Raw genomic sequence first — 25,915 nt, 5'->3', positions numbered from 1 at the left:
CAAACAAACAGAACTCAAAAATAAGGGTGCCCAAAAATAATTACAAACCAATTTTCTGGTTCACATTTTTTTTTTTGGGGGGTTGGGGGTGGCGGTGGGAGGGGGTACAATTATGGTTATGTGATCTTAAACATCTTAAGAATTATGGTGATTTACATCAACCTCCCCTGTCGTTTGCCGAAATTACATAATCCCTCCTAAAAATCAAAAAATTACATTTAAACCCACAAAGTTGACACTGTTAGAGAAGTGTTTGTTTTGAGTTTTTACTGACGAAATTGCCCCTAACCCTTTTAAAGATTCTCCTCTCTTCTCTTTTATACCCAAAAACCATAAAGTGGAGACGAGTGGAGTGCGACGGTGGAGAGAAGGAGAGGAGCTGATATTCCGACGGGGTTTTCAGGCGACGTCTCTGGCGAAGGTGGGTGGTAGTCCCTCTTCTCTCTTCTCTCTTCTCTTATAACTAATCAAAGACTTTTTTAGTTTGTATTATTCCTGAAATTGAAACCTATCACTGATTTTGAGAAGTTAGGGCATCAATCAATTCATAAGAACAACCGATTCCGGCGGGTTGCATCTGAGAAGTTAGGGCAGGTGATTATACATATGTGTTTTGGTCAGATTTATTTTGATTCCTCCATTGCTGCTCCTCTTCTTCTTGCTTTGTGCAAACAGCTTTGGGAATAATATAAGAACAATGGTAAATGAACATTTTCTAAGATTAAATTTTTTTGTGATTGAACTCCATTTTGGGGGGAAAAAAAAGTAAACTGAAGCATTCAAGAGAGAGATCTGCTAATACCATTGTTTTTGTTATTGCCTATTTATAACTATTTAGCAATGTTGGTCATGTATATTGTTATTTGGGTTTTGTAGATACATAATGTTAACAGCAAGTGTAAATGACAGCAATCGAGGTTCAGTACTGAAGTACTTGAATATTGTATGTCACTGCCATAAAAAGGGCACTGATTAGAATTTCAGAGAATGCTAATGGCAAACACAAGCTTTGCTATTGCTGCCCCAATGCACCATATGGTTGTGGATTATTTTCTTGGTGTGATCCTATAGAAGAACAAAAAATATTGCCTCATGCTGAAGACAATATCACCACAGTCACTCTACAAACATTTGTTGGTGGCTGAAGTCATGAAGATCAACAAGTGAAGGAAGAGATAATTGTTTTGAAGAAAATAGTGAAGGGATTAGAGAAGTCTGTTGGAACTCTTCAAATTGTAATAGTGGTGCTTGTTTTGATAATTGTTATCATGTTTGGGAGAATATGAGAAGTTGGGAAGACTATTGTATTAGTTTTGTTAAGTTGTAATGACTAGCTTTAACTCTTCAACTTTCAATTCTATTGTATTGGTTTTATTAATTTGGCCCTCGTGTCTCTGTATTTGTCTATCCCATAATTTTAAGCCAATGGACAGTATTCCTTCTAAACATATAATAATATGACAATAAGGTTGTATACAAGACATTATTATGTTTACCCATTAAACCCATTACAGGACCCATTTAAAAATAAAAAAATAAAATAAAATAAAAAGGGACAACATTTCGTCTGAATATGAGACATTATCACAAACATGTTAAAGTGCATCCATAGACATATAAGCATTCAACATCATAAGCCTATTAAAGTGCATCCATACAATCTACCAAATAAACATCCATGTTCCAAAACCAAAATAGACATCATTGTTCTGAAACCCAAATAGATAAACAATTTGTTCCATAACACAAGAAAACATCATTTTTCCATCAGACAAGGAAACAAACAAACAGTTTCATAACCCAATAAACATCTCTCAATAACAACTTTCTCCCAAAAAAAAAAAGCTTGTTCCATATCCCAGCTACTCTCTTCCATCACCAACGTACATTTGTCTACTTCTTCTTAGCATATTTGCTCCTCCATTTCGAGTACTTGGTAGTTTGCCGGGTAAAGTTCTATACTGAATTATTTGTATGTAGGCTGAGATGTTGCTTGTGACCTTGTTAGTACTTGGGAGCTACTACCCTCGTGCTGAATCTCATCCCTTTGTTTTCTCTACACAAACATAGAAAGTAAATTACAAAAGTGATATTAGCCATGTAAGTTAAGTAAGTAATGATCAATTATAAACTACATGTGAGGAGTCATACCTTCTTTCCTATTTTGTTCTTTTTCTTCGGTTGTTCGTCACCGCAAGGACATGTTCACCTATTGTGGCCAAGTATGTTACAGATATCACATCTCACACTTGAAGATTTATTCTTGGCAGGACCCTCATTGAATTCCCTTTTTTTACTTTTTCGAGGTCTATCAGGTCTTCTCTTAAGAAGTGGAGGTTGGACAATCCCAGAACTGGTATCAATCACCAAATCAGCCAATGTTGGTAGTGGTTCGATGAACTCACTATATGCCTTGAGATATATGTTGACTCTATAGTATGGACTACAATAAGCTTGAATTGACCCCCTACTGTGTGTGATAGCTGCTGCTACATATTTACATGGCAACCTCGTACAGTTCCACAGCTTACAACCACATGTATTAGCTAACAAATTCACCACAACCCTGCCACCATGCATATCTACCACCTGAAATGAATGTGAATTGACTTGATGCACAATGCATTCTCTTGCTTTCTATTGTACCTTGTCTAAACTTGTCTTCACATCCAGTGTGATTGGACCAGATATTGGATAACTGTAACCATTCTCAAACATCTTTAATATCCTATTCATTATCTTCAGCCTAATCTCATCTATGAGCACCATAATAGGCTTGTTTCTCACATTTGCTATCCAATTGTTGAATGACTCAGTCATGTTATTGGTTAGTTGTGGACTCTTAGTAGCAAAATCAAAGGCATGTCTTGACCAGTACTTTGTAGGATTTTCCATCATCCAATCATATGCATCATTGGATATATCATTGATGTCTTTCATTTCTTTCTCAAATTGGATGATTGTTGTTGAAGAGGTTGCTGACCAGAAGAGCTTCTTAAGCAACTGTCCTGAATGGCCTACTGACTTGAAGTTCTGGTATAAATGTCTAATACATCACCTTTGGTGTGCATTATGGAATACTCTAGTGATGGCATCCGATAAACCCTAAGTATTTTAAAAAATAAAAAAAGTCAAATATTTATCATTGATTAATAGGAACAAATAAATAGGGTGATTAACAGATTGGTAACATACTTTTGTTTGTCTGATATAAAAGTCAGAGCCATATCATCAGATGCCGTACCAAGAGCTTCATGTAGACATTTAAAGAAAAAAAGCCAATTGTCTTTGCATTCAACTTCAACTACATCATATCCCATAGGGAACATTTTATTATTCCCATAATACGAGACTGCTGACAAAAGAATGCCTTCATATCGGCCCTTTAAGTGGCAGTCATTTACACCAATTAATGGTCTCCTCCCCTTTACAAACCCTGAAACACATGCTTTGATACTAACAAACACTCTCTTGAAGATAGGGTTCCCTGACAAGTCACACATCTCCTGGTACTAGATCTTGAACAGATTACCTGGCATCTTAGCCAACACCATCTTACCATATGCAGGTAGATAGGAGTATAAATCATTATGACTACCTTGATTCATTTCCAGAGCAAGCATGCATACCTGGTACAACTTCATATAAGGGGGCCAAACCTTGTAAGCTTGATGTAAGAAGGTACACAAAGACTTTATTGACATATCTGGCTGAACTCTCAAGTGAGGAGCAAGTTTTTCTGCAGTCCATTGTGATGTAACACTCTTCTGCTCAGTTGACAAAATACATGCATGCTTGGGATTGTACGACTTTATCATAAATGTCGTAGAATGCTTAACACCCTTATCCTCATCAACCGGTGAAGCTTATACTCGCCAAGTACAACCAAGAGCCTTACATACTATAGCAACTCTAGTTTTTTCATTCTTAATCTTCAATATGTCAAAACCCTCTTGAATCACATACTGTTGGAGGACATCCCTGAAATGATTGACATCATTATATGTAGCTCTTATGACTAACTGTATAATACCATCATCATCATAACCAAAGTCCATACCTGGATACCCCTGTACATCATTAGCATTTGTCTCGACTTCATCAGTGAGGCTTCCTTCACTTTCACTGGAGTCTTCCATAGACTCATGATGTTCTACCCATTCTTCATCACTTGTAGAAGACTGGAGCATCTGAGGCAATGTAGCTCGTGTATCTTCAACATGACTAACAAAGTTAGGCACCATACCAGAATGTGACTGAGTTACCTGTAAAGACTCATCATCTGAACTGTCATTAATGTTTTGAATTTCCCTTTCAGCTCTACTAGTATATCGTCTTCGGGTTGAACCATTTGTACTAGCAGAACTATTGCTAACAACATTCAACCCACTGGTTTGAGCAACACTTGTACCAGTTGATCTACCAGGAGTAGCAATAGCAGTAGCATTGGCTGTAGCCTTACCCTTATCTGGAGCATTAGCTGTAGCATTAGCAGTGGTACTATCTTGGCTATCACTGCCATCACTAGAAGCACTGGTGGCAGCTTTACATAGCCCATCACTTCTCTTGAAAGGAATATTTTTCCTCCTTTGACTCCCTAAATCATGATCCAGCTTCCCACTATTCTGGCCAACTGCATAAGTTTTGGGGCAGATTTATTGTGATCTTTTGTATTTTTAAAAACCACATCATTAGAGTATTGGTTTGCTTTCCACTTTCCTTCTACATCATTAGGATTATCTTCAAGGTCATAAACCACTATTTTGATAATGTCGACCCCATCTAAACCAAATAAATTGGGTGTATTGGTATCATCTGTCACTTCCACATGCACTTCATCAGAAATCTCACATCTGACTTTAAACCTCACATTAATACCTTTAAGGATATGGTCGATGACTAAATCGTATATAGCATATCATATCCAAATGGGATTAAAAATCTGGGTCAGCAAGCTTTGTGTGGACTCTCCCACACCAATTAAATTGTATAGGACACTTCACAACCATTGTTGCAAAATTTTAAGGTTAGATTGAAACATATATCAACACAAGCATGAAGCATGATAAATTCATAAGAACACCAGAAGTGAGAAATTCAGAATAATCTTAAAAAACATGGAGTTTTATTGTATTGATTTAGATGGGTATTTATCTCTTATATTTCAAACATATACTATATTACTGATATTGGTTGATTTCTAAGACTTTCTAAGACACATGTGCAGTAGAGAAGAAAGCACAAGCAAATGAAAACACACATGTAAGAATTACTATGTCTCTATCTCCCCTAGACTATATGGACCTTCACAGTAGTTCAGAGACCACTTGCAATTTGACAAAATGGCATAAAGGGGATTTTAATCTTACAAAATGCAAAATCCCTAGGTGTTCAAACCATGAAACTTACTTACAAAAAAGGGGACTTTTTATTTGAAAAATAAGAACTTAAATCAAAGCGGATAAAAAAGAGGTATTGAAATAAAATCCAAGTAAAAAGATACTGTAAACTTAGTCCACACCAAACCCTAGAGAAAATCCATCAATATATTCATTTAAAGAAGAAGAAGAAGAAGAAGAAGATGATGTAACAGAAAAACCAAACTTACAAATGCATACTAATAACATTACCATTAACACCTATGATAAACTTCCCAGATTAAGCATCAATGCTGAACAGGAAGGCAAAAGAAATTGGGCAATCCATTGAAACTAACCTTCCCTGGCCGAGCAAGGAGGACAAACTTATTAGTCTTCTGACCACGGCACTGTTGAATGGTCTCTAACCCTGCAATTTTTAATGGAGATCTCATAAGATAATTGGAGAAATTTCAAACCTAGGGCAAATTGCAGGGTATGAAATTACTGAAATCGAAGATCCTTCTCTTTTCGGTTGTTGAATACACACAGATATGAGAAGGGCTATGCCTGTTGCTCGTTGCCTGTCGGACTTCTCAGTACCTCGTCCCCCATCGCCCGTCACCTAAGAGGATAAGGGCTCTCAGAACTTCCATCTCAGAATAAAGGGAAGCAGTCCAAGTAGCCATCGACCATCGTCCTTTGCGTTCCGAGTAGCCGTCGTTAGAGAGGAGAAACTTCGTCTTTGTTGCTCGTGGCTTGCAGACCCAAAACCAGTAACATATGAAAAAGGAAGATAGGCTTGTTTGGGATAAAGGTATGTGAGGGCTTTTTGGGGTTTTCAAATTGTTTCAATGAAACAAACGGCTTAACCCAAATAAGATGCTAACAGTGTCAACTTTGTGGGTTTAAATGTAATTTTTTGATTATTAGGGGGGATTATGTAATTACGGAAAATGACAAGGGAGGTTGATGTAAAAAATCCTAAGAATTATTATCTTAAAAAAAGTGTGTATTTTGGAGTCTTAGTTATTGCATTCGTGGTAGGGAACTTTGTCTCTAATTCAAATTTCAATGGGGCTAGCAATACCTGACCCATCACGGTCATAGTTAGCAAATTCGGATTCGGGAATTATTCGGGCGGAGAATTATTCGGAATAATTCGGTTGATTAATTTAAGGATTCGGTCAAAAAAGCGGTCAAAAAAGCTTATTGGGTTTTTTTTTTTTTTTTTTTGGTTTTTTTTTTTTAAATACTGTTTAATTGGACCGAATAATTCGGTTTAATTCGGATTCAGTCCGAATTATTCGCGTTTTATATTTACTTTTGAAAAAATCGTGAATTTTACCGAATTTTATTTTAAATTCGGATTCGGTCAGAATTTTTGATAAAATTTGGAAAAATTCGGTTCGGCCGAATAATTCGCGAATTATTCGGCCGAATTGATAACTCTGATCACGGTTCACTGAACTGGAAACCCACTGGACCTGCCATGGTTATCATCAGTGAACCTACATCTGCCCTGGTGCCACCTAGCTAGTATAGCTAGCTTACCCAACCCAGCCCAAGAGGGATAAAAATCCTCTATTTTTCGAAATCATGTTTTTCTTTGTTTTGCTACCTGCAGAAGAGGACACATGTTCTCTTTTAAACCAATGGTCAATATTAGATTTGGCTTCAAGGGTAACAAAACCCAGTTTACAAGGTTGGATGGCTCGATTCATCCATTTGAACCGGTTCTGACCAAACCGTAAGGCAGGTTTGAATTTCAATCCCTAAAAAGTTCCCTCCCACGGTTCTCTCTCTCACCCCTCTCGCTGCATCTCTCTCAGGAAGCTCTCTAATCTTGCTATTCTCTCTCTCAACCCTAGTGTTTTGCTCTGCTCATGAAGGTCGTGGCCTGCTTCGCGAAGGTCTCTCTCTGCGACTGGAAGGTTTCTCTGCTCAAAAGGTTCGTTTCTAAGTTGAAAGTCTCTCTCAGGAAGCTCTCTGCTCACGATTCTCTCTCTTTCACCCCTCTCACTACATCTCTCTCACACCGCTCTCTTTACGAACAAGGGAAAAACCCTAGCAGTTTGCTCTGCTCACGAAGGTCACAGCCTGCTCCGCGAAGGTCTCTCTGCGACTGGAAGGTTTCTTTGCTCAAAAGGTATGTTTGAGAGCTGAAGGTCATGGGACGCGGGTCGCGGGTCGCGGGTCGCGGGTCGCGGGTCGCGGGTCGCGGGTCGCGGGTTGCATCTCTCTCGTGAAGTTCGCGGGTTGCATCTCTCTCACAAAGTTTGTGGGTTGCCCTGTTCACGAAGGTCTCAGAGCTCACGAGGTATGTTTCGAAGCTAAACCTTATATGACCTGCGAATGCTAGTATGCTGTTAGGTATGCTAATCTGATCTTGTAGACTCAATTTTTTAATTTAATTACTTGCTATCTTCAGTACACATGGTATCCCAATGGTGCTAACACCAGGTGTGGTTGTGAGCAGCCTTGTACACAACCAGAAAACAATGCAAGATTAGATCCCTGTTACTTTTCCATGACATTTTATTAGTACTTTTCAAGAGGACATATGCTTTCCACAGCAGCCATTGATGAGCACTTGAAAGCAAAAAATGCACCTCCTTTTGTACACTTTTGGATTCCTGCATTTTGACTTAAAACGTCCAACCTTGGCAATGAAACAGAGTTCATAGCCGGTGAGCACATATCTTTGCACAAAATTGAAGATAATAGGACTTGGACCTGCAACACCATAGATTGGAGCAAGTCCTCCCTTAATTGGACCAGGATTTTCTTTTACCTGAGAAAAAAAGAAGAGGTGAAACATTAATCAGCATTTTATATTTTTCTTTTATGGACGAGTGCATATCAGTTTTAAGTGCGAACAATTTCTTTTTTCATAGGTAAGGAGTCTTTAGCTCAAAATGGTAAAGCATCTGGGTTAATGCCCAGGTTATGGTAGTTCAAATCCACCAAGACTTTGAACAAAACACTTTTGAAACACTGTTAATGTTTTTTTAAGTTTTTGATGAATGTAGGTTTGGTGTTATTTTTTTGGGTTGTAATTGTATGTTTTCTGATGAATTGAGACTTTTATATGATGGAATTGTATGTTTTTCTGTTTATGATGAATTGAGACTTTTATCTTGGAAATCCTCATCCAGGATTCATTTGATCTGAATAATTAGGAAATCCTCATCCAGTACTTTTATCACTTCTCAATCCAGTGATCTTCTCTACTGCTAATCATTGTTTTTGTGTACTTTCAATGTACGTAAAACAGATCTAAATTGAGAAACAGGGTTGGACTGCAGAGAATTAGATCATCTGGAATGGTGCTTTCAGCTTTCCATCTTCTTTTCAGCTTACCTGCATGTGAGCAAGTGAAACATGATTGTACCTTTTCTTGTAGGTTCTTCTTAGAGACATGGTTACAGGAAAAACCAGTTTGTAGGTTCTTCATGGAGCAAGTGAAACATGATTGTACCCATTCATTTAACCGAAAAGTAGGTCCAGCCTCAAAATTAATTCATAATTGGAGAAGTTAATCTGACTGGTTTGTTGTTCAATAGTAGGTTCAAGGTTAGATAATTATCTGATATGGAATTCTTTGACATCTATATCTTTCACTCTTGGGATGATAAAAAAAAAGGAAGGTGGGTAGGGGAAAGGAAATGAGAGGAGTAAGGAGAAGACTTGTATTGTATTATGTAAGATCTCTACATAGAAGGAGAGAAGAAAGCTATGAGCAACTGGTGTTTAGGTCCTTGCCAAGATCTGCCAGTTGTTGGTAGGTGTTAAGTAAATTTTATGTTCAATTCTGATCATAATTGTTAGTTTCCCATTTACAATGAAAGAAGTATTGCTTCTATCATTAGCTGAAAATAGAGTACTTTATTGAATTGCTGAAAGAAATATTGCTTCTATCATTAGCTGAAAAAGTCTACTCTTGTTGAATTGCTGAAAACAGAGTACTTTATTATTATTTTTTTAATTTCACTAGTAGAGAGAAGAGATAGAAATCAAGAGTTTTGAGTTCTAATGGCTGAATATGTGCTTGCTGTCCATACAGTATATGTTTCTTTTTTATTTTCTTTTTTTCATTTCACTAGTAGAGAGAAGAGATAGAAATCAAGAGTTTTGAGTTCTAATGGCTGACTATGTGCTTGCTGTCCGTAGAGTATAATGGCAGAAATTGGTGCTTTTGTTCTAATGCTCAATATTCAATAAACAAACAAGAACCCATTTAGCCTCTCTCCCATTATCTGTACATGGAAAAACCCTCTTGAAATTACCTACTGAATTGAACTCCATTTGTCCAATACTCTAATCTTGATGCACCTTTTGAGGATTTTTTGATGGATTGAGACTTTTATGATGGATTTTTTTTTTTCCCGTTTTGATGAATGTATATGGCCCATTGTTAATGTTAATGGTAACCCAATTAAGGGTCACTATGACTATTTTTACTGGCTCCTTTTAATGGAATTATAGAAGGAGAGGGTAAGGACAGCTCCTCTTTACAAAACTTCAGCCCCCCTTAAATTTGTTGTATGTTACAAATTGGTGGGTCATCCATAGTGTCATCCAATTAAAACCTGTTCCTATATATATATATATATATTTTATTATTTATTTATTTATTTGGGGGAGGGGGTGGGGTGGGGTGGGGTGGGGGTGTTGGTATGAAACCATCTTCTTGTATATGTGTGTTAGAATGTATCTTCCAACCCTTTCTCTTGTTTGTTGCTTGAAGGTGTTAGTGGTGGCTGTTGAGAAATTTAAGGCATCCCAAACAGTGTTCTGAGTTCCTAAGAACCAAATCTGTGTTTGGGTGCTGGACATGGCAAATCCGACTGTTTGAAACAAAAAAACAAACAGTTTGCAATGTAATAGATATAGTCATTGGGGAGAAAAAATAGAAAGAGAGAGAGAGAATGGGGTTGTCTGTCTGAAAAGTATGTCTTTCTTCTCCAGCTGGAATACTTGAGAAGAACTCTTATGATCTATTAATTAGTTGGATTGCATAAAAAACATCAGTTGATTCAGATATTAGCTCATGAAGGTAGGGTTTTGAAGTTTTTGTTGGAGATATGTTCATTGGAGTTGGATTCAGAGCATTGCAGGAAGTCCAGTGTATTGACTTGACATGTTTGATGAGGATCATATGATGCTCTTCCAAGTTTTAAGTGTAAATGATTGAATAGTTTGCTTTATGATTTATCACTCCATGCTGATTGGTAGGATATCCACTCTAGTTCCAAATTGTTATTCTTTTTTTTTTTTTTTTTTTGTGTACATGATGTGTTGGCTTTTGCTTCCATTGCATTTAGCGGACTGATTAATATTATCAATTTCTATGTAAAAAGAAAAACATGTACTTGATCTAATTCTGTTGCCTTAGGCCTCAAATCTGAATGACATCACACTCATAAATGGGTCTTCCTATTTTTATTTTTTTTTAAGGGAGCTTCTTTGTTTTCTTTGTAAAGGGCTCTACATGATGGGGGTGATATCATATAATAATAGTTCAAGAAGAAAGACTCTCTACTCAATGGATACAGAAGTTTGCTCTGTAACTTCAGAGTAGAAAAGAAAAGAATGAGAATAGGCAATGCCATTTTTCTAATTGAAACCATTCCAAAATAACAAATTGTTAACAAACCCAAGACCAAATTGGCTGCATTGAGCTATGAGCCCCCAAAATGATGGAAAAAAAAAAAGGATTGACATTAAGGAATTCAAACATCAGGTTCTACCCATCTCAAAATCTGTAATTCCAATAGGTTCACCATGTGAAGTCAATCCCCTAGTCGGTGGTGGAAGCACAGATGGAGGAATATCATATGTGCTCATAGGCATACTGGGTGGAAGAACAGGCAATGATGCTTCAAATTTGACCTGCATCGCTTGTCTAAACAACATATGTGCTCACAAACACTCCATTTGTTGATTATCAAAATCCATATTAAATTTTGCATCAACTGCTTTAAGAAGGTTTCCTTTTCCGTATTGGTAGATTTGATATCCATGTGAATCACACATTGGTCCCATTCTTCATGTAGATAGAGCAGTGTAGAGGCTAAGCCTAGAACTATTCTGTTCCTCACCTCTAATGTGAATTCCTTCAGTCCTTGTTTGGATTTCCTTGAGAACCTCTTCACTGCAACAACTTTTTTCTGATCAGGCAAGAAACCTTTGTTGTCGAACAACACCAAAAAAATAAAAAATAAAAAAAATAAATAAAACTAACAAAGAATGGCTTAGATTCAAACCCTAACCAGGTGAATGAATCAAACCCAGAAAAAAGTTCAGCATGATAATGACACAAACCCAACAAAAAACCTTGATGTATCAGCGATAGCTTCGTGACCAGGGAGAGAGGGAGAAACCGATCGACTTAGAGTAACCTTCGTGAGAGAAAGACAACTAATCCCGTTCGGCTACAGGTAAAACCCCTTCGGAAGCTTTGACCTTGGCTGGGAGTAGCAGAAGAAACCACCGCTAGGGTTTCTCCTTCGTGAGCTGCGATAGATGTGAGAGATAGAGAGACAGATGAGAGAGAGAGCGTCGTGCGAGAGAGGACAACCAACGGGAGGTTTTGATTCAAACAGAAACCAGTTTGGTTTGATTCATTTCGATAGATCGATTCACTTACCTTAGACCGATTTTTACATGAGTTTCAACCAACAAAAATCTTGACTGTTGGTTTAAAGGAGGAAACGTGTCCTCTTCTACAGGTAGCAATACAAAGAAAAACACGATTTTGAACAACAGAGGATTTTTTTCCGCCCAAGAGGGGGTGGGGCGTTTCGTTACTCAATCAACTCACCTCAGTGCTGTCTGTGACCACTATCGTTTTGAATTAGGATCCAGTTTCAACTTTCAAGTAGCTTATACATAATAGTTGCTAAAGTTTGTTTCATTTAACAAATGTTACTTGCTATATAATATTGATTTATACCAAAATTGTCCAATAGTTGTTTAGGCATTTAAATCCCATGGTCATGCATCAGTTTCATGCACTTGATATGGACAAGAATAAAAATTTCATTGTTCTAATTCAAAGAGCAAATAGGCTACCACATTATTCAAGCACTCTTATGTTCTAACTCCATTCGTAGGGATCTTTTCTATTTCATCTAATGGCTAGAAGATGCTAGCATACCTAATTCCTAGGTGACCTACTAGCATGCCTGTCATTTTCCCATATATTATATATATGATACTAGATAACAGGATCGATCTAACCGAAATCCAGGGAAATAGTGATCTCCTGATACTGTACGGTAAGAAGGATGAGATAGGTGCAATACCTTACTCCGATCCAACAAGGAGACTAACACTGAGATAGGTGCAATACCTTACTCAGAACTAATCGTGTAGAAAAAGATAACAATTATTTTTTTTTTCTCTAGAAAATCATTATATTAAAATGAAGAAAAATGGGAAAAAATGACAGAGCTACATCACACTGAAAAAATTGAATGAAAGAAAAAATAAAATCGGTTCCCTGACCCCCACCTTCGGCATTGCCATCAGCAGAGGAAAGAGAAGCGCACTAATCAAATCTATAGTTTGGCCTGCCCTTGGCATCTCTTCTGATAAGATCCTTAATGTGGGCAGGAAAATCGATATTTGTGGCTGATATCCCTGTCTTTGCCACATCTCTAGCCAGGTAGTCGGCAATTGAGTTCGCTTCTCTGAAGTTGTGAGTTATTTTCCATGAGATACTCTCCAAATATGGTTGGAGGAAGATCCATCTCTGCAAAGCAAACCATGGAATTTTCTTTTGTTGGATAGAGATTGCAAAAACACTAGAATCTGTCTCTACCCACAGACATGTAATGCCCAGCTCCCGAGCACGCATCAGCCCCACCATAAGGCCTTCGATTTCAGCTTCGAAGACTTCTGAGACTCCCATAAAAATTTTATAGGAGTCAAGAACGCCTCCCCTGTGATCTCGAAAAATCCCGCCTACCCCTGCGTGACTTGGGTTCCCCCTTGAGCTTCCGTCAAAATTCAATTTAATCCAATTTACCTCGGGTCTGCATCAGAAAACCTCTAAGATCGATTGAGGTGGAGAACGCTGAATCGGAATACCAAGCTTCCTGCAACAAATGAGATCAGTCGTTGTTTTAACTTCACCTTTGGTGCTTGGCTTTGCGGACTGAATATCCTCTAGAATCATCTGCTTCAGGTATCTTGCCGGTCTTGCCTTGCCATCATGCCTTCTACTATTTCTTTCGCGCCAAATATGATCAGTCACTGTTAGTAACCCCATGATCCACGCCTCTTTGCAGCAAACAGATTTCTGTTTTCTTCTCCACCATTTGAGGAAATCGGGTATGGTTCCAGCTTTCTTCCATGGCACATTGAAGCACCCACAAAAAAAGAGCCATATATCTTCGGAGTAGGAGCATTAAAGGAATATATGAGTCGATGTCTCAGCCTCCATTCCACATAAGCTGTATTTAGAGGCAAGGTCTATGCCCCTCTTTTGAACAACGTCATCTGTAGGGAGCTTGTCGTGCACCATTCTCCAACCAAAGATAGACACCCTGGGTTGCATCTTTTTGCCCCAAATCAGAGAGAACCATGGCACTTTCGGGCTAATATCTTCCCAGGTAGAATTAGATTTGAATATCCCATCAGATGATAGACTCCACAGGCACATATCTTCACAAGGATAAGAGGGAATTTTAATGGTTCGAATTTTCTCAAAAATATCATGCAGCAAAGGGGAGATAACATTTGGCAATTTCCATTTGAAATTGTCAATGAAGTCACTGACCTTTCCCTTGCAGTGAAGACTCGACTCTCCCTCCAGGCCAACTAGCTCTAGGATGGATTTTCCGCCCAACCATTTATCTGACAAAAAATTAATGCTTTTCCCATTTCCAATCATCCAGGCTTCTTTAGAGGACACATAATCCCACATCTTCCTAAATCCAGGCCAAATCGAAGAAGGCTTATATGACTTTTTGAAGGAACCATCACCCCTCAGGAATCTCACCCTTAAGAATTTGCATGCTAAGGATTTCTCATGCTTGACCCTCCAGACCATATTACAGAGCATGGCTTTGTTTATGTCTCTGAGCCTTCGCAGCTCTAACCCACCTTCATCCTTAGGCCTACAACACAGATCCCATCTGACTGATATTTTTTTTGCAGTATCAATCTCATCTGTCCAGATAAAATTTCTCATCCACCTCTCCATTGTTGCAATAAGGGATGAAGGCCACCAATATACGGCTGAACTATGGCTCATCATTCCCAAGATCACTGAGCGGACCAATTCCACTCGACTAACCATGGACAAAATCTTCCCTTTCCATCCTGCTTGTCGCCCTTTAACTTTATCCATAATGGGGATTAGCGACTCCTTTTTCAGCCTTCCCTTAAAGATCTCGACCCCCAAATAATGGGTGGGGAAGTTACAAATGGAGATACCAAGCTCTTCCGCAATGGCTTGCTTTCTAGGGGCAGGAATAGATCCCAAGAAAAGCTTGCTTTTGTCTAAATTTATTTTCTGGCCGGAGAAGCTCTGGTATTTAGAGAGAAAAATATGGAGATTTTTAACATACCTGATGGATGCATTTGAGAAGATAAATACACCATCAGCAAATACAATGTGTGTAGGGATAATAGCACCACTAGGACCCGATAGAGCTTTAATGCTGTTATTGGCTAGGAGCTCAGATAAGCCTCTACAAAGAACCTCTTCAGCAATTATAAACAGCATTGGCGAGATCGGATCTCCTTGTCTCAGACCCCTCTCCACACCAAAGTATCCAACAGGGCCACCATTTAGCAGAACTGATATTCTGGCAGAAACAAGGATCTGATGGATCCAAGAGATCCATTTTTCAGAGAAGCCAAATCTCCTCAGAACATGGAAAATAAAATTCCAAGAGATAGTGTCGAACGCCTTCTGGATATCAATTTTTAAACACATACCTCCACCTCTTGTGGATGCAAACATCATGTTTGCCAGCTCCAAGGCTAGAGATATGTTGGAATGAATGAACTTCCCTTTCTAGAAGGCCCCCTGCTCCTCAGAAATAATTTTTGGAAGAACACACGATAATCGCATAGCCAGAACCTTTGATATTATTTTGCAAAAAAAATTTCCCATGCACAACGGCCTGAATTTGTCCAGGGATAGTGCTCCTTCAATTTTAGGAATCAAGATCAGGAAATTATTACAAATTCCACAAGGCATGAAACCGGTTCTGAAAAACCATCTGATAGCCTTGCACACATCTGAAGATATGATGTCCCAACATGATTTATGGAAATCCAGACTGAAATTGACAGAGATGGGATAAGCGACTCAATTTATGCCAAAGAAGTTGATGCAAAGACCAGATACCTGAAGGCCATGCAAAATTATGAGAAATCGTGGGCTGAAAAATCTCGTTCTAGATGGAGGGATCAAGGAGATAGATGCTCAAAACTTTTTCACATCTCAGTGAAGATACGGCGAATGAAGAACTCCATTAAATCTCTGAAGATGGTTGATGGGATCCTGATCTCTGATAAAGAACAGATCAAGAAATACGTCACGGGATATTATGAGCATTTTCACAAAGGTATTCCCCTTACCAATCACATGGATTTATTGCAATGCATTCCAAATGTTTTGGAAGAATGGGATAGAGGTCGATTAGATGTTATTCCCTCTAACACTGAGATCAAGAGTGCAGTGTGGGATCTTGATCCAGATAGTGCTCCTGGTCCAGATGGATTTCCTCACTGCCTTGTCCAGTGTAAATCAGGCTTAAAGGGTCCTTCTCGTGCATGGCCCTATTTGTGTCATTTTTAGCCTCTTGAGGAGAAGAGGCGTTATTTCCTGTGGGTTGGGAATAGGTACGGTGACCCATAAGGGCCCCATTTCCACCAACAAACCCGTTATCCGATCCAGCCATAGAGTCCGCCCCATCATCCAAGTCATTCTCCCCTTCATTGATTTGTTCAAAAACGCACCCCTCTAGTATATTTCCTTCCTTATTCCTTTCTTCTTCTAATGGAAGGCAGATTTGTATGTCTCCATTCAAATTATTCATAACTGATTTTCCTTCAATGTTCCTTAAAGTGTGCGATTCAAAAATGGGAGATCGTTCCTTCGAAAGGAAAGAAAATCTTTCCAAATTAGACACACCAGTCATCGGAATCTGCTCATCCTGGTGGCCACTGCTCTCTTTCTGGTGACCATTGCTCTCGACGCCATCCTCTTCATCTGCATAGGTCGCCCCTGGAACAGTCTCTTTGCGCTGCGACTCCTTCCTGGTCTCTCCTTCCCTCCTCGCTCTACATACATGGACAGAGTGTCCCATTTTTTTGCAGAACCACATCTAATCAAGGCATCTTCATATATAATATTTTGTTTGAACCAAAATGTCTCGTTAGCACCTGGTTGCCTTCGTTCTACTTGGATTTCTTTGAGTCTGGTAGCTCCAATCTCGACCTCTACCTGGACCCTTACAAAGGTGCCCATTACCGCAGATCGAGTGCGTCTATCCAGTTCCACAGGTCTCCTTGATGCCTTAGCCATTGTTAGCAGAATCTTCTCGTGCCAGTATTCAAGTGGCAGGTCAGGGAATCTGATCCAAACCAACTTGGTTTTGACGTTCTTGGCATGAACATCAAAATCTGCCTTCCAAGGCTGGAATCTGATGACCTGCCCACGGATTCTTGTAAGACTTCGTCTCCACATGGCTGCCATGTCTCATTCTCTTTCAAATTGAAAAAGAATATACCCCTTCCCCATAGGAGCCATCTTCACTCCGCCTTTTAGATTCCAATTCTCCTTCGCCTCCTTTCGAATGTCATCCATTGAAAGGTATCTAAAGTTCGTCCTCCCTATCAATGCAAACCTGAACCGTAGCAGTCTTTCCTCATAGGCATCTTGTGGGATTATGATTTTGGTGTAGGCTCCAGCGTGAATGGGATCGGGCAAAGATTCCACTTCCGGCAAAGCACGTCCCACCACGGTAGAGTAGGATCGTCGCACCTCCTCCCTATTTTCTTCTGCATCCCTAACCCGATCATCCTCACCTCCTTCTACAGATCTAGTATCATTAGTAGCAGAAGCCGATCTAGAATCCTTCCTTGAAAATTTTGGTTTCAGAAAATCAGTAATCAAAGCCTGTCTACCACGATCCGGAGGCCAGCCATCCTTTGGCTCATGTCCGATTCTAGTATCATTACTCGTCTCAGCCATCTCCCAACCAACTGTCGACTTTCACTTGAGTTAGTCCCTAATGTGCATCACAATTAATATACCCCCACCTTTCCTAGGATTGGACTAATTAAGAGCTTTGCCGCTCAACCTTTCTCCTTGTGGTGATATTACTATCAAAAAAAAAAAAAAAAGATATGAAATAAAAGGATATGAAATTGCACAAAATGAAAAAGCTGCTTAACCGGATCTATTTTTCACAGTCGAGAGGCACTACTGTAGGCTTCTCTGTGAAGATAGAACAAGAAGCTGTTACATGCAGATGCAGGTGCAGAAAGCTAATAATGCAATCAAAACAATATAATTTGAGAAGATAAAGTATACAATATTTGGAGATTTTGATCCAGAGTTCTTGACTCTTTGGGTAGGCTTGGTTTGGAGGGTTTGAGAAGAAGAAGGATGTTTGGTCTGAGGAGTCTTTGAGCTGTCGGTGGCTAACCTTTGAAGGACGATCAGACTTGAGATGATTGGAGCCTGTCGGTGGAGTCCGGCGGAACACTTGGAGGTCTGACGGAGATCTTTAGAGATCTTGGAAGAACTTGGGAAGACAAAGCTTGCTTCGGAGCTTCTCTCTCTAAGTTCTAATTTTACAAGTTGGAGAATTTTTTCAAGTGGTTTGGGAAGTGAGGGTGTGCTCCTTTTATAATGTAAGGAGGCTCATTTAGATTACATGTGAATTTGGTCAACATTCGGGTTTCATTTGGGACTGTATCAAATTAGGTACTATTTGATATTTGATCAAGACACTATTTGGAACTGTGCACTTGAATTTGTATCTGAAGTGAATAGTTGCTGCCGACAGTTGGAGAACTGTTGGCGCCGAAAGTTGGAGTTGTTATCGACAAATGATTTGGAATTTTTGGAGTTGCTGTCGACAGATGATTTAGAATCTTCAATGATCTTACCACGACATTCCACTTGTCAAAAGACACTATTCTCCGTATTGGTTTGATCAAAAGGTTTGTATTCTATTTGTTTAAGCCGGATATTGGCCGGACTGTCCTTTGACCTGGGACAGTAACAGTACCTCATTTCCTTAACAGGTCGTCCGAGGTTATTTGACTGGGTGTGGTTTTTACGACTACATTGGTCGGCTAGTTTATGACCGTCCTAGCAGACGTTAAGGACCAAATTAGGGTTTGGTCGAAGAGGACTTTGATTTTGTAGCCCAACAAGATCTTCGTGAGGTTATTTCTTTGAATTTGCTGGAGGAAGATGCCTTGGAGCTAGCAAGCTCAAAGTCAGGGTCATCTTCATATGGATCTTGGCCATAGCATTGTTCATGGGCTGGCATAGATCCTTTGAGAGAATTGAGGTTATAGGCACCATCGCTAGAGCCTTCATTGTCTTCATTGTCTGAGTCGGAATCGGGCACGAAGGGCTTCCTTCTCACTTTTGATGCTTGATTTTGATGTACTTTGAAGTGTTGGAACTGGTTTGAGACCTGTGAGACTTTTGATGAGTGACGATTTTTCACATTTGGAAACATCACAGTTATCCCACCATTTGACGTTAAAAATCCGACAGAGGACCGAGGTAACCCAGTCAGGAGTTTGGAAATCATAAATTTGATATTCCCAGAATAGTATCCATGCCAAACGGCAATGGAGAAAAAACCAGAGGAGGTCAGGTTGGTGAGGATGAGGGGTTGAGTTTTGGCAGAATGTTTGGAAGGATTCTTATATTTGAGGTGGGAGGATCTCAACCATAGGACCGTATTGATCCCACCATTTTGGAAACCAGAGGGGTGTTTGATTATTAAACCAATATTCAAAACAGAAGAACCAAGAGTGGCGGTTGATTCTGTTTTGAAAGCAGAAGGCTTTGAACCAGGCTTCCTGGTAATCAAAGTATGTATAAGTTTGAGGACTAAAGATATTTGAGAAACTTCTTGTATTGAGGGGATGAGTACCCCAATCTTGGAGGGTAAGAATTTTGCAGATGGTTACAGTTGTATGTATAACCAAAGTTTGGTCATTTCTATCATAGTTGAGTTTGAATCTGATGGAGTCAGTTTCTACGAGAATATACTCGTAAAATTCTTGGTTTTTGACAGCAGAGTGGGAGTGGTGATGCCATCCTTTGTAGAATATTTGTTGTGCTAGATTGATGGGTGAGTCGGTGAATTTGAAAAGGGATTCTTCAATGGTGAAGAGATCTTCTTTGTAGGGTTTTTCATGGTATTGGTTTTTGAGTTTGGAACCTTGGGCTGTTTGGAGAGGTTTGGCTTGGGTAGTTTATAGGTTGGAGCTTGCTTTGTTTGTAGTTTGGAGGGGTCCAGCGGCCGAGGATAGAACCACAGCGTGGGAGTAGGGTTTATTTGAAGAGGCCAATTGGGACTGGCTTCTAGTGACTATTTGGTTTGAAGGGGCAGCAAAGGCACCATAGCTGGATTTGTTTTGACAATAGAATTTGAGGAGGTGGACTCCTTAGGGGGAGCCATCCTGATAAGATTGATTTGTAGAGTCTGGCCCTATAGGAATTCACGGGTAAGAAAGTCAGGGACAGAATTAGATTCTCCTTTAATATATTCTATTTGAAATTCAAAAATTGATAATGAAGCTTGCCATCGGGCAAAGATTTGTTTTGATGCAAGATTTGAAACATCATTTTGTAAAACATATTTAGCTGCGCTACAATCAACATGGACTAAAAATGATTTATTCAATAATGCATTTTGAAATTTTTGTATGCAAAGAACAATTGATAAGATTTATTTTTTGATGGTACTGTAATTCTTTTGAGCAGAATTCTAGATACCAGAAGTAAATTGGACTAATTGTTCTTTGTTATTATCGGGAAGTCTTTGTTTGAGAATTCCTCCGTACCCAATATCTGAGGCGTCAGTTTCAATAATTTTAAAAGCCTCAGGGTTGGGGTAAATAGACAGGGGATTTCTTTGACTAATTTTTTGATATTTTGAGCGGCCGTAGTTGGGGCCGAGGACTAGGGAGTTGGTTTCTTTGTAAGCCAAAGGTATAAAGGTTTGGCAATCTTACTAATTTGAGGAAGAAAATCACGAACGTAATTTAGGCTTCCTAAGAACCTTTGTAGTTGGGTTTTGTCGAGAATTTGATCAGGGAATTTGTCACCAAAAGTAATGGCACGATCAATAGGGGTGAGAGTACCATTTTCGATCAGATGGCCAAGAAATCTAACTTTAGTAAGAAAGAATTCCATTTTTCTTTTGGATAACACAAGACCATTTGATCTTATAATTTGGTAAAACGTTCTTAAGTGTTTGAAGTGTTGTTCAACAGAATCTGAGAAAATCAAGACATCGTCAATATAGACAATGGTAAATTGTCCATAGGAGTTAAAAATGTCATTCATGATCTTCTAAAATTCACTAGGGGCATTTTTAAGGCCGAATGGCATGACGTTCCATTCATATAGGCCGAAGGGAGTTGTGAAGGCGGTTTTGTAACGATCCTTTTCTTGGATCTGGATCTTGCCAGAAACCAGACTTCATATCGAATTTGGAAAAAAATTTTGCCTGATAAATTCTTTGTAAAAGGTCCTTTTGATTTGGGATTGGATAACTGACCCATTGGAGGGCATCATTAAGGGGTTTGTAATTAACAACTAACCTGGGAGTACCACGTTCTATTTCGACAGCTTTGTTGATATAGAAAGCTGTACAACTCCAAGGAGAAGTACTGGGCCGAATAAGATTTTAAGCCAGTAGGTCATTAATTTCTTCTTTGCAAGTCTCAAGGAGAGATTGATTCATTTGGGCTGGTCTGGCTTTAGTTGGGATTTGGAGATCTGAAAATCCAGAAGCATAAGCTAGGGATACCATATGCTACTTTCGATGCCAAAATGCATTAGGGACATCAGAACAGAGGTTATCCTCAAATTTGGATTTGATCTGATTGATTTGGTGAATGGTTTTGGGATTTTTAAGTTGTTCAGAGATTCTTTCATGGAGAAGTTCTGTTTTGAGGAAATTTAATTGTTTTATTTTGTTAACGCTTTGATTATCAGAATTTTGGGCTTGTAGAAATGGAAAGACAATCTTTTGTCCTTGAAATTTTGTAGAAATCCCATCTTGGGTTATTTTAAAAGGTTTGATTTTTTCTAGAAAGGGTTGACCAAGAATTATGGTCTGGTCAAGTTCTTTTACGAGGATGAAAGTCTGAGGAAGGCAGAGGCCTTGGTTACAGACATGAGTATTTGAAATTTTGTATTGGACATTTAATCTAGATCCATTAGCCGTGTTAAGGCGTTGGGTAGTCCGTTCATAAAACTGGGTTGGAATAGCTCCTTCGTTGATACAATTGGCATTTGCACCAGAATCAACTAAGGCAATGGTAGAGAATTTGAATGAGGCATTAACAACTAGGGTTATGCGTACATACCAATTTTGACAAGTTATGGTAGCCACAAACCCAGGGATAGTAGGGTTAGGTTCAGAAGAAACCTGATCTGTAAAAGGATTTGTTAATGGTTCATTATTTGAAGTTGAGGCTTGTTGGTTTTGTTGTCTGTTGAGAAAGGCAAGTTGTCGTTTGATATATTTGATTTCATACTGCAAGGATGCAGTGGTAGTTTCAAGAGTTTTGATTCGACCAGAATGGTCAGGAATCAGGGATTTTGGTGTTTTGTCAAACTTTTGCATAATTTGTTGAAGACTGTATGGTTGAGGAGAATTTTGGGTAGAGACATTATTTTTGAGTTGTTCAAGACAGGCCTTCTTATGTTTTGGGTCTGTCAGACTATCGATATAATCAAAAATATTTGAATTAGGTGATGCACGGAGCATCCGGACAGATTTAGGAACACAATCTTCACAGCTAAGACCAATAATGCATGAATCACAAGGCAGGCTTGAAAATTCTCATTATTAGAAGAACTGGAAGTAGTATGTTCAGAAGCTTGGATTTGATTAAGTTTGTAATTTTCATCTTCAGAGGATGAAGAAGAGTTTTCTTCAAATAGAGCAAGAATTTGAGTTTTATCTTGCTCAGAGATTTGTAAAGAATTAATTTTATTTGAGACTCTACAAAATTTGGCGATATGGCTAGGTTGCCACATCGAAAATACCCTTGAGAAGATTTGTCAGGTTTTGAATCTTTGAAATTTTTAGGTGCCGTGAAAGGCTTCCTGTATTTGTTGTACTTAGGCTTTGGAGGAGTTTTATGGTAAAACTTAGGGGTTGTGAATGGTCTGTGGGACACATACTTTTTGATTTGTGAAAGTTTTTATAGTAGTTCCGAGAAGATTTGTGTTTATGTTTTGTTGGAGGTTTGAGTGGAGGAAAGCCGAATTGTTCGCAAAAACCTCCTAATTCTCGCTTATAAAATTTGTTTTCCTTGTGAATTTGTTTCTTTAGTCTAATATCAGTGCAAAGGGCGAGGCCTTCCTCATGAATTAGACTAATGATTTGGCCATAGGACATTTGATCATAGGGAATAATCCCATCATTTTCTTTCCTAAGGCGTTGTTTGATTTTCTCAGAAAATAAAGTTGGTAATCTTGTAAGGGATTTTTCTTTCCAACAAGGAAGATTTGCTTCTAGTCTGCTTAAGACTTTGGTTAAGAAGGTATCTTTATACCATTTGAAATCATGTAATTTTTTACATCGAAGATTTGATAATTGTTCAGCTGTTCTATCTTTGAGACGAGAAGGATTTCCTAAAAAGTAATTAGCAATGTTGAAAATAAGGGTATTAACAACATCCTCAATAGGAATACCTTCACCATCAAAAAGGGGGGGTTCCTTCAGTTATAATTTGGACAGCCATAAGGATTTCAGTTTTTTGGACATCGGTCAGGACATAATCCCACCAACCTTTGAGTTGGCCAGTAAAGCCTGAAACAAGCAAGGTGGCAACAGCACTATCAGGTGTATTTTTTATACGATGTGCGTTGCTAACCATGGTCATTTCCTGGAGTTTGTTTATGAGATTATGTTCAGACAAACCATCTATATTCCATTCATAGATGATGCCTCTTTGGTAGGAAGCTTGAGGAGCAGTTCCTCTTGCTTCAATTTGGAGGTCTGGGAAGACCGGGTGTTGGGTTGAACTTTGACCAATTTGATTAATTTTTGGGAAATCTTCTTCTTCAGAACTTGAGGAAGTGTCTGAAGAACATCCTATGATGGTGCGAACACCTCTATTATTTGATTCAGCCGAAGGTTTAGCTGAGGGTTGGTTTTGATCTGGTGTTCGTGGATCATTTAGATTTGCTTCTACATGTGCTTTAGCATCATTTAATATAGTAAGACATTGATTAATTTGGTCAAGGACAAATGATTTGTTAAGAGCATTTTGTTGTTTTGGAATATTATAAGGTTTGAATAGGGGAACGGAAGTTGGAACCGGAGCCGGTGTCATAGACAAAGAGGCTATCGTTTTAGGTTGGACAAGGTTTTCAACTCTGGATAGTTGATTACCTATGGTTTGAAGACTTAAGTTTGCAAAGTTTAATTGTTCTATTTGTCTTCTGTTTGGATCCTCTCGTTCAAAAACTTTGAATGGAGAGGCAGTTATTTCATTATCTTTATAGTTATGTTTGATGCTTTCCACTGTGGGGTGGATAGCAGTCGTTGTTGGACCAGCGCAAAGGGTCCAGGATTTGTGGGAAGTAGTTTGAGTACATACCTAATTATGCCAGGGATAGTAAATATTGTTATCCTGGGCATAAATATCAAAATATGTAAAAAAGAAAACATTTGTTTTAAGATTTGTCATAAAATTATACCAGTTTGTTCGGATTTGTGCTTGTTGTTCTAAATTGAAGGTTTCTAAAAACCATTCACGCTTTTGTTTGTTTTTGAGGGACTCAAAATCATTTTGAAGTAATGGTTTATCAATTTGGTAATTTGAGGTTGTTTGAATCATGTAAACTCCGGGATTCTTTGGATCACTAAGAGGCAGAGCAACCTCAGATTGACTGGGAGACTGCTGGTCAGGAGCCTCAGAAGGGTTTGACTTTGGAACAGTGGAAGTGGTTTCATAAGTTCCATGCACAATATTTTGACTGGATTGAACACCAGCAAGGTTTGAAACAAGAGGAGGTTTTCTAGTTTGGTTAATCCATTTGCCTATGCCGGAGGAGGTCGATGCATCAAAGCATGACCTTCGGGAGTTTTGATAAACTGGAGGGGTGCTAGTATACACACTTTAGTTGGCTATAAAAACTTTTTCTCTAAGACAATTTATCGTTGGGTAGAATTTTATTTAAAGGGTGAAAGAAACCTGCCGGTTTGGTGCAGGAAACTCAGATGTGGGTGCCAAATGAGAGCACCGGTGGGAACATTTTTAATGCATACCAGGGTGGGGGCAGCTCAATCATTTCGCATCTGCTATGTCTGGGCATTTCATGCACGGGAACGATAGATTTTTTTTTTTCACTTAATTAAAATGAGGAAAGAACACTACCTAGTCGCATGGCTCCTTCCACCAGGGCAAGGGCCAATGAGGAAGTGTACAAGGGCATTAATAAGGGGTCGAAATTTTGCCTCCTCTACGTCTAGGTGCGGGGATAATGCGATCAAGTGGCGTTCTTTTTCCCTCAAAATAATTAGGAAGAAGTTTTTCTTCACCCACAAATGACATTTCATTGATCATCCTATTCCTATGGTTCACAAACTCTTATAGAATTTTTTTTTTTTCTTTTCAAAATACTTTCTCAGCATTGGCCACGACCACTTGCATTGAAGTTGCTGTTGGTTCGGCCCCAATTTTGAGCCGGTTTTCTTCAAGCGGGCATATTGATGGTTTATGTTTGGCGTTGGTTCAACTGCTTACACTGTGTAGTGGATATATGTAGTTCACCCAAGATTAGGTACACCCATGGTTGAGCGATAATCAGAGCTTCAACTATATATTAAGATGAAGAAATTACAAAACGCTAACCCTTGACATCTCTTTATGAGATAGCCCCTTTTATATAGCGTATTGCGCATTACATAGAGAAACCCTAATCCCCAAAAATACAATTATGCTCAATATAAATGAACCAAAAAAAATTCGGTTGGAGGTCTCTGCCCCCTTGCAACCCTATAGGCCTCTCTCATCGATGAGCGGAACCTTTATTATTAAAAAAAAAAAAAATACCAACATTTTCTGGATTAAAACTGAGATCAGACTTCACTAATAACACTGAAGGTGAAAAAAACACTAGAAAGAAGATGGAGGGCTGGTTGGTTGAGGTCATTTTGGGAAGTAAAGAAACCATGGGCTTATAGCTCCAAAAAGAAACCTTCTTATGAGCTCATGTGTTGATTAGTCTTGTACTCTTGTGATTCAGAGGAAAGGGGGGGGGGTTTAAGGGAGGGCGACTTGGATGTGGTCACCAGTCATAGTGCTCT

At 38.9% G+C, this 25,915-nt stretch overlaps 1 long non-coding RNA gene across 1 annotated transcript; it reads left to right on the top strand.

The window, feature by feature from the left end:
• Positions 1-7,576: 7,576 nt before the first annotated feature.
• LOC122076665 lies at positions 7,577-9,377 on the top strand. Its single transcript, XR_006139561.1, has 2 exons — positions 7,577-7,677; positions 8,635-9,377. It is a non-coding gene; the product is annotated as an uncharacterized LOC122076665 (long non-coding RNA).
• The last annotated feature ends 16,538 nt before the right edge of the window (positions 9,378-25,915 follow it).

The sequence above is a fragment of the Macadamia integrifolia genome, chromosome 1, assembly GCF_013358625.1.
Source record: "Macadamia integrifolia cultivar HAES 741 chromosome 1, SCU_Mint_v3, whole genome shotgun sequence".
Classification (NCBI taxonomy): Eukaryota; Viridiplantae; Streptophyta; class Magnoliopsida; order Proteales; family Proteaceae; genus Macadamia; species Macadamia integrifolia.
This window is presented reverse-complemented; position numbering and strand designations above follow the sequence as displayed.